The 8478-nt window shown below is 40.9% G+C and overlaps 1 protein-coding gene across 12 annotated transcripts in view; it reads right to left on the minus strand.

The window, feature by feature from the left end:
* Positions 1-7978, minus strand: part of LOC116706376 (bromodomain adjacent to zinc finger domain protein 2B) — a 69743-nt gene extending 61765 nt beyond the window's left edge. For all 12 annotated transcript variants that reach the window (XM_032543290.1, XM_032543894.1, XM_032543741.1 and 9 more), the window contains exon 1: positions 7707-7978. The gene's annotated coding sequence lies outside the window, so the exon portion shown is untranslated. The remainder of the gene's footprint in view (positions 1-7706) is intronic.
* Positions 7979-8478: the final 500 nt, after the last annotated feature.

Consider the following 8478-nt stretch of genomic DNA (forward strand, 5'->3'; position numbering starts at 1 on the left):
CACACACACACACACACACACACACACACACACACACACACACACACACAGAAGGATAGAGAGAGAGAAAGAGTGAGAGAGAGAGAGCTGTTGTTTCCTAAAGGATGCTGCTCCTGCCTGCATGCTTAAATTAGCTCTAAATGTTTGGATTACACACGGGAGCTCTCACAGAGGATTTAGCAGCCATAGCCTGGAGTCCGGGGGATGTGTGGATGTTTCCATCTACATCCAAACAAATGCACATGCACGCACAATAAGTGTCCTTATACAGATCTCAAACATATGTCACTTAATTATCACTCACTGTTTTCAGTCACATCCATCTAACCCAGACAAACAATGGGGATATGTTGGGAATTTAAAAGCAACATGCAGCTCTAAATGGTGTAAACAGCAGCAGCACGCTATTTCATTCATGTTGGGGCAAGGGTTTCCACATTACACTTTTTTAAGAGTGCAGTCTTGGCTTCTGTTGGTGGGGGGAGGATAGAATATGCTAGCAGACATGGAGACAAGAAGAGAAAGGAGGAGAAAAAGAGAAGGGGAATGAGGGAGGTCAGTGCCCCCAGTCTCAGATAAAGGCCCTCTCCCTCCCTTCTGCCTCGGCTTTCGAAGCCCCTGCCAGGATCGAGAGGCGTCTCACGTTACAGCTGTCTCTCAGTGTCATCGTTCAGAAAAAAAGCACACAAGCGAAAGAGAGAGAGAGAGAGACAGACATAGTGTGAGAGAGACAGACAGAAGGGGAAAGCGAGACAATGCCAGAGACCGCGCAGGGCTAGGCTTTCATAGCTGGACAAGAGAAAAACAACAGCAGCAGCAGCAGCAGCAGGTTCAACTGGGTGAGGAAGCCCTTGTGGTCTGGCTGCCTGGCGGTGTTTTTTAATAAGTAAAGTTAATGCAACATAAGTGTTCACTACAATGTGTGCGCATTTCAAAATCACTGAAATGTGCTTTGACCTTTTTTAAGACAAATTATTTCAAAATGTAGTGTGAATCAGATAATTTCCTCTACACCACCTGGGACTCACTGAAAACTTCCTTAGAAGAAAAAGGGGGAATAAAATGATTTAATAACTTGTTTTGTGTTGAATGAGAACAGAAAAAGACAAATACAGTATACTCAGAGAAAGAGACGATTATGGCTGTAAGACTCTGTGGTATAGGGTGTCTCAGGATTAGACATCGATGAGTGGCCTCTCTACACAGGAGTATCCATTTTTAACCTTAAAATGCTAAAAACAGCAACATGTCCCAGGTCCAGTAATGAATAATCCGATGACTGCTAGCATTTCAGCCTGCACTGCTAACAAGGTGAGTCCATGTAGGTCAGTACTGAGTTAAGTTCAATTTAGATTGAATGCATTTGCTAGAGAAAAAAACATGCATGAAGAAAAGGGTGCAGTATATGCAGATTTTCACCCCAAACAGTAGCGCGTGTACAGTCGACACAGTGAGTGCTGATTATTGTGCCGGTGTGGTTTACATAAAACATAGTTAATAAAAATACACATAGAGCTACTGCACAGCCCAAAACTGCTTTCCTATTTGTTTTTTCTCCAGCCTTGTCATTTCTCATGGCGTTCTGTAGGAGTTAAATATTTAAAATTCTGGCTTAGCTTGGTGCCAGCACAGCTAAAATAAAAGCCTTTGTGGCAGCAGTGACCAGATTTTAAATGCTGAAGAAGATCAATAAATGGGGGTTGTCGAGGCGCAATCTCATGCATTTGTGTGTGTATGTCTGAGTGTTTGTCCTGTCCCATACGTAACTGCCTCCAGTGTTCTTACAGCAAGTGCGTGCGTGTGTGTGTGTGTGTGTGTGTGTGTGTGTGTGTGTGTGTGTGTGTGTGTGTGTGTGTGTGTGTGTGTGTGTGTGTCTTAACACCCACTGAGAGTCACAGCTCCCCTGCCAGCTACAAGCTATTCTATAGTATCATCAAGAACCCCACTGACCCAGGAGGCACACCAATAGAGAAACCAATATCACTCCCATTCCCACATCCGAAACCTTCTTCCTATTTCTTTTCCAATCCCAGTATCCTTTTCCCATCTGAGCGCAGCCAGCCAGCATGGGTGAATTGTGGAGCAAAGTATGAATACAGGCCCCCCGCTACAGATAAAGAATGCCAATGTGTGGTATCAAACTAAATAGCAGGTTTTCCAGACCTCGTTGACATTTCCATAATCAGGTTCCTGCTAAAACAAAATGATGGGCACCTATAAACAACGTGGACAGGGAGGGGAGAAACACCCCAGAAAACATTTTGTTTCTGTTTGTTTTTCTTTCGACAAATCCCTAACATTGTGTTTATGCTGTTCCAATGCAGTCTTTTTTAGCCAATGTTAAGAGACCCTGAATGTCTCTGTTTCAGGGAGCCAAACAACACTGATGGGATTTCTTTTCAAGAGAAGAAATGCATTCATGGTGTTGCCATGTCTTTTTTGTTGTCACCCTTAGGTTTTATAAAGACCACATTAAATGGATGCTTTCCGCTCACATGAAGTGATAACCTTCTTTGCTATGTCTTTTCCGCATGAATATGTGATGAAGACAAACAATGAATTATGAGGACTTGTGTGCATGCTGTTCTTTGGCTCAACAAAAACAAGAAGTGCATCTGTATTTTTTGCCTCCTCGCTAATGTAGAAAACAAAAAACACCCCTGAAGTGGAACAATCAGAAGGACCTTTTGAGACTTCATTAAAAGAAACTAGCCTGGACTTTCCAAACAAGGCATCTCTTTGGAGGGTGAAATCAACCTTTTCACCTTGCTGGTGGAAAAACAGGCATCCCAACGAGACAGAGCAAGCACAAACAACCTTGACTTTCATCAAGGAAATTCTCACATTGAATGATAAATAGAGGCCCAGGGGACGAACCGCAAAGAAGCAGCTTATCGCCTTTCCCTCCCAAATTTGGTTGCTCTGTCTCCTGTCTTCTGAAAGTCAATGCAGGGTGACCCACTTGCACTTTACATTGCTTATTGTTTGGTAATTAATCCGCCATATGTAATCCATGCAGAAATGTAGGGACAACTACACTGGATGTTGATTTGTTTAGTGTTAATTAACAGTTTGGATTGTTTCATTTGGTTCTACAACAGGAGGCATATGTGCATCTCATTAGCTTGGCTTTCAAAACATAAGATGCATTTCTCATTATACAGACACAGGCAGACAGTTCTGCTCAGATGTAGCCAGAATATTTGAAAAGGCTCACGTTAAAAGTGGCCGTCACTGAGCATGCACGTTAGACAATTATTTGTGTACCCTGATGATTATCAGGACATCCAGTGAACATGCAGTGTTACCAAAATAGCAAGGTAACAGAAGGTTAGGTAGATCATCTGAACTCTAACCAAGTGTCTAGCTGAGAGGACATTAACCTGCGAGGCCATGTAAACACATAGCAATATGTGAGATTCCCACGTGGGCCTGTAACGCACAGCCACAAAACAGTAGGCCAAGACAGACCCACAGCAGCATCAATTCAATCTGTTACAATAAGAGGGATTGTCAATCTAATGCCTAGAAGCTTTTAGGGCTTTCGCTAACATGTTGCTTCTTCTCAAAGGACCATTAGCCCTTATAGGATTAATGTCTACTTCAAAACATCTGTTTAAAGTCCTCAGTTTCTTGGTACATTATTTCATTTGTCATTATTGTTTTGTGTGTGTGTGTGTGTGTGTGTGTGTGTGTGCGCGTTTACATTTAAATTTAAAAGGCTGACCAATGGCGAGGGATGAGGAAATATGAACAGGAGTCTGTATAATGTTAGTTCTTGAATCATTTGGTTAACACAGAGCAGACCTCTACTTCCTCTCAAAATTTCACACCTCTGTGTCAGCGCTAACCATAGACCGTTATGGCGCTAACATGCAGAGATTCGACATGGCTCCCATTATTATCAATAGATTGTTTGTAGGTCTAATTTATCTCTGTCTAAATATAAAATACTGACAACGAGGGCATGGCATATTTTAGATTAGGAGTTACAATGAGTATCGTTATGCAAAAGTTAAATGGTTCTGTCCTCACTAATTTAGTTTTCTTCTATCGTGTCCCAAAAAAACTTACATTATGATATATCTCGTCGCAGAAAACAGTACATGCTGTAGCCCAGGATAAAGTCAGCAATAGAATTTATCAGCAACAAACTCACAGTTTGGTGAGATAATCATTTCTATGGTTATGTTTGCCAAAATTGATGCCAATATGGATATATACATTTGAGTTTATTATTCTTGTTAAACTGTACTATAAGTCTGAACCCTGGTAAAGATGCAAACACCTCGAAACACTGCTCAATCCATTCATCTCATGATGTAATAACAGTTAGTTTTAAGGTTTATGCAATCAGGCAAAGCTGGATGAGCACAATTTTATATATTTTGGTATTGTATTTTTCTTGCATTTTTTTTTTCCTGCAGCAAGTGGACCCTCAAGTGCCACAAGTGAAAACATGTTTTGGTTAACGGAATAAAGGTGGAACTGAGCTCTACTTAATCATCCCCAAAAGTTGATGATTGTCTATACAGGTTTGTGGTTGTCATTAAAGTGCACACGCATGCAATTTACAGATGAATCATTCATGTGCCCCAAAATAATTTGTTGTAATAGCACTCCCAGCACAAACATACTGTGACATCTCTAAGCCAGCATCACTGCCTCATATACCGATGACTTGATCGATATATCATGCATACCTAATAAATCTCACTTCATTACATTTTCAAAAGAACACTACACACAATAAACTATGGGTTTCCTCCACAGAAAAAGATAGCCCCATATTCAATAGTAAAGGATTATAGAGAATACAGCCATGTGTGCACATGGGATTGTCTTCTCAAAAGCTGTCCAAGTTCTGTCAGATTCAGCACCCCCAGACATAGAGCTCGTGAACCTAATTTCACCTAATCAGCTTAGTCAATAGCAACCGTTTGCTGTGACTTTGGTAGACATGCAAATAGGGCTTAACTATGTCTATCCTTAATTCCTGAATGTTCAAGTCAAGCGGAAGTCCTCCTTTATCTCTTCAAAAACAACAGTTCTAATTTCAGAGCGAGAAAGAGAAGCAGAGAGAGAGACAGGCAGAGAGAGAGAGAGAGAGAGAGAGACAGAGAGAGAGAGAATAAAACTCCAGCCGAGATTTTTTTTTTTCTTTGCCTGGCAAGGAGAGACATCTCTGATTTGAGTGTGCTTGAGGTAGCACAGTGTGCTTTCATTTCAAACCAACATAGCAAACAATCTCTGACAGATTTGTTCCCCTTTTTTCACTTTTGCTCTTGCTCACTCCCTCTCTTAAATTATGGGAAAACACACTGCACAAATTTATTAGCACTTCTTGTTGGTTTGTATGTTCAGCTGCAGCATACACACACACAAACACATACATACACACACACACATACATACACACACACACAGACACATTTTCAAACAAAACTGCACAAAATGACACCAACAACAAATAGTTACAATAGTGGTAGAAAACTGAGAGACAATGTTCTGTTTTAATTCACTGATACCACTAATGGCTTCTTAGCAGCTCCATGAAATCAAGCAGCTGTCATGTTGATGCATCAGCAGTGAGAGGAGGGAGAGCCATCCCCATAAGGACAGAGGCACCGCGCCTTCATGTTTGGCTAAACATCTGCTCCTCTGCACTCCAGCTTTGCAGCAATAAACGGGCAAACAAAAGAGGTGGGAGGTGAAATGATCAGATTTTCCATTTCAAAGCATTTGTTCAGTTTGTTTTCGTTTCCCCTCTTCTTTTATAAACTGCTTACAGGACATGGGGTGGGGGGGGAGAAAGTGAGATCAAGTTTGAACTGTGAGGGACAGAGCAAATGCATAAGCTAAAATAACACCTTTTGTAAGATGGATGACAGAAATGAAATAAGGTCACCATTTTCCAAGACGCTCCTGTCTAAATGTGCACATCAATTGTCAAATCAATATTTTAGCTCAGTCAGGGGTGATTCAAATTGTGTTTGTATAATGATGACGAGAGATGCACGTGCACATCCTAAACTTATCAATCTGGCAAATCTATCAATCATACGTCAATTCAACTTTGTGTAAACAACAGCAGTACACCAATAAAGGTTTCTTTAAAGGGGCAATCAATACCTTTTGAATCACATAATTATTTCAAACAAGTCTGCAAATTAAAGGATGTCTAATCTCTTGTTATTTGGCAGTGACATCCAGTTACATTTCATTTTGACTGTTTTCCCTTAATAGGATTCTTGGTAATTAATATCATTCTTTCCTTCCTTTCTTCCATCCCTCCTCCTCCGTCCTTCCTTCAGTCATCCATTCACGTTCAGTTGCAAAGACAAACATAGCTCGGCACTAAGTAAACTTCCCAAACACATTAAACAACATAGCTTAAAAATAACATAATCACTTTTGTTCAATTGAGGCTGTACCGAAATGCCACCATGTCCACCTCTCCCACTCCAAAGATCACAATCCTGACATGTAACGTTACGTCACTTTATATTTGCTTTTTAAAGTAGACGTCTCTCGACCATAAACTGCCCTTTCATTTACAATTGGCTTCAAATCATCGCTGACAATCTATTAACCATCTCCCTTTTCTTTCTAAAAACCGCAGAAAGTACGGTGACCGTCCCTTTTCTTAGCAAGTCTAAAACTTTGGTAAAACTTGCGACAAAAAACGTGGATCCATTTCGTTTTAACGCAGCCTGTGTGTGTGTGTGTGTGTGTGTGTGTGTGTGTGTGTGTGTGTGTGTGTGTGTGTATGTGTGTCTGTGCGCGCGAGAGAGATAGTTAGGGGGAGGTAGGGGTGCTTGGGGGACAATTTTAAAATAACCAAGATGGCGAGAGGCTTGTTGTTTTGGACGGGGCAGAAAAAATGGAGGATATTGTAATATACACAAAGGGATACATTTCAACAACTCGGCCAAGCGGCGGCTGCTGCTAGCTTGCCTGCATGCCTCTCGGTTTGAGGAAGCGACCGCGATAGCAGCTCTCCGGCAGGCTGGCCAGCAATAAGCCTACAACACGAAAAGCTTAAAAACTCTGACCCGCTGTGGAAAAAGAAATGAATATTATACGTCCAAGTTAATCCGAACCGAAGGGGATACTTATGTATTTGTCGCTAATTGTTTTATTTTCGCGTCGAGGGACTATTAAACTGAATGGATTTTAACGGACGGGAAGCGAGGACCAACGGCACTCCAGTGTCTTAGTTACCCCCCACCCCCTCGTTTAACGTTGACGGTTACGAACATCCAGCAGAAAATACGCAAACAAGACCGAGAAACACACGGTTGATTCAAGCAAAACACCATAAACTCACTGAAAAGTTAAATTTCTTAGCCATTAGACAAGTTATCAGATAGCCTGAGTGAACGGTGAGAGAGAAATGGAGAGAGGGACACAAAGACGATTCCCACTATCAGGTCACCACTCAGAAGAGGACAAAAAAACACTTCGTTTTTATAGTAAAGAGAGAAAAACTTTACACATTTGACTAAATGTAGCCTACCGCTACCGAATACACCGCCTGAATGAATGAATTAGCTACAGCGTAACACAAGAAACTATCTAATAACCAGTTTACACAAGCTGAAAAAAGAAGCTAAGAAAGTAGAAACGAAGCCAGCTCTACGCAGCTCATCGCTTGTTCTGTGACGAGGGGCAAAAAAACAGCGTCAGTGAAATAAAAGACTTACCTTTTTTTAGTTTCGACACTTTACTTATTTCCAACGTGGGTTTTTAGTTCAACTAACACTTCGGTTCGGTCTTCTTGTCGCCTCTTTGTTTCCTTGGTCGGTTTTGGTTATGAAAGAGAGGTCGGGGACGAATGATAAAGAAGGGAATTGGGCAGTAATTGAGTCTCGGTGTGTGAGTGTGTGTGTGTGTGTTAGTTACTAACAGCAGATTGAAGGAGACTCTTCTCAAGGTTTATTCAGCTCCACTTCAAGGAACCGACCTGACGTCAGCTCACTACTGCCACACAAAGAAAACTTATTATTTGTGCAGCGGCCGTAGTAAGCGAAGGATACAGTTATTGACCGTTACTACTTTAATTGCGACATTGTCATTAAGCCTCACAGCACCGTCAGGGATGAAGCGATAACTTTATTTGTGATGGCGTCTTAAATCATACAGACCTGTGGCGATTATAGTGCAATGTGTAAACAACATAATAAATAAATACGCGGTTTAAAAAAAAACATTTAAATGTGTTTTCTCATATAAAATACACAACTTTCACATAACTTTGATTAGTTTGATTCATTATTAGGATGTCGATCATGATTTGAATATATGCCTTAAAATGTGGATTTACATAAAATGGCCTGGATCAAATTATAGGCTACCTGCATGCAAGATATTTCAAAGTCGTAGGACCACAATCATCTTCATATTTCAGACATTTGATTTTGTTTTTCTTTATGGATTTATTTTGAAATGGGCTCGCGTATATATGCATAAAGCTGC

Source organism: Etheostoma spectabile, chromosome 1, assembly GCF_008692095.1.
Source record: "Etheostoma spectabile isolate EspeVRDwgs_2016 chromosome 1, UIUC_Espe_1.0, whole genome shotgun sequence".
NCBI classification, from domain to species: Eukaryota; Metazoa; Chordata; class Actinopteri; order Perciformes; family Percidae; genus Etheostoma; species Etheostoma spectabile.